We start from the raw sequence: 1,849 nt of genomic DNA, 5'->3' as shown, positions 1-1,849 counted from the left end.
CTTAGCAGAGCAGTGATAGCAAGGATTTACAGACAATCCCCATGGGCACTGAATGAATTAGAAATTTAAGTCACAGATCAGGTTACTAAGGTTATATCTATGTGAGGAAGATGGTAGAATGCAGTAACACATTTTAATACAGAAATATATTTTTTACCTCCCTAACCGAGACTCGAACTTGGGTCTTCAGAGTGAGAATCCCGGCTCCTAACCATTACACTTCACTACAGATATAACCTCAGTAACCTGATTTGTGACTTGAATTTCTAATTCATTCCCGCCGAGTACCCACGGGGATTGTCTGTAAAACCTTGCTATCACTGCTCCGCTAAGAGTATATAGGTAACTTCCATGGTGGTTGTAAGGCACCTGGTTAGACAATTCTTTTAGTGGGTCGTGTAGTGTAATGGTTAGGAGTTGGGATTTTCACTCTGAGGACCCGAGTTCGGGTTTAAGTCAGGGAGGTAAAACTATATAAAAATGCGTTACTGCATTCTACCATCTTTCACATATAGATATAACCTGGGTAACCTGAATGCTGAATCCAATAAACCCGGTTCCTAAGCGAAATTTTGCGTATTTAATTGTTTAAATTGCATAAACAAAATGGCCACCAGATTTCCAAATTTCTGTAATATCTTCGTAACTGAACAAGTGAATATGACAAATGAAGTGTCTATACCTATATTTTCAGGGTCAGGGAACATTATTAAGATATTTCTAATAGAATTGGATTTACTTGATTTTCCTAAATAGGCAAATTAGCGACCGCTATTACTGAAAAAACGTTTTTTTCTCTTGTGTCTCTGTAACTAGGCAAGCAAATATGACACACGAAGTGCCCATACCTATGTTCTCAGGGTCAAAGAATGTGGTTAAGACATTTTCAATATAACCAAATCAATAATAAGTGCTACACTGTCACAGTGTAGCAATTATTCGAATTTCTCCATACTACTGCTGTTTGCAATGGGATGAAATCTGGGACCTTCATCTCCACACGTTCAGTTAGATGTTGCCATACTTAATGAGGTACGACCACTTCAATTACGCAAGATTGGGGTTGTGTATATCCTCACACCACCCCTGTGCCCAGCTTCCCCTTGTTGGTGGGCAGGAGCGTGGGATGATGAATTGAAGCACTCTCATATGTCAACTTAAAAAAAAATAAATAATAAAAAAAAAAAGACTGATACCCCCAGCATGAAAACGACTAAGGCTGCTGTTACCTTAGAGCCTTTCAAGGCCCCTGGCAACAGAAGTAAAAAGTTGGGTAAGGTGTAGCAGACGCCGATCACATCCCGACACATCACCGCATTGGTTAATTATGGAGCACCGCCAGCTAATGAGTGCGCAGGTCAAACGGCAGGTCGCGAGGGTAAACACGATGAAAAGCCTGCCCAAGAACCTTGTGCTGGTCCATCCAGGCCAAATCCTGGTTCATACAAGTCTCTGGCGTCGTTCCAGACGTCAGTTCGGAAATATGGCAACAAGCGGCCTTAGCTAGCCATGTACTCGGAGAATCTGTAGCCCCCAGTCGGTTCCCTCTAAATTGGACGGCTTTGCCAATGCTTACCAGATGGTAAGGGCTCTTGAGACCCAGAGACACTGCCGTCTGACGATTAGACTTGCCAGGGACAAAGGCATGATAATCGTTCAGAAGGATCTTTCTTCATGTATGACCTAGATGTCATCACTTCTCACCCCAAGGTGCTGGGGGTTTCCCAACTGTCCAAAAATAAGCATCCAACCAGGCAAGTCCTGTCACTTTGAAGGGAGCCCCATTTGTGTCCTTGAACCTTGGTAATTGGGGCTCCTACAATCTCAGGATGTATGTCCTGGACCCACT

The sequence above is a fragment of the Penaeus japonicus genome, unplaced genomic scaffold (genome assembly GCF_977035675.1).
Source record: "Penaeus japonicus unplaced genomic scaffold, GWHDUDI00000001_assembly GWHDUDI00000037, whole genome shotgun sequence".
NCBI lineage: Eukaryota > Metazoa > Arthropoda > Malacostraca > Decapoda > Penaeidae > Penaeus > Penaeus japonicus.
Note: the sequence above shows the minus strand (reverse complement) of the source record.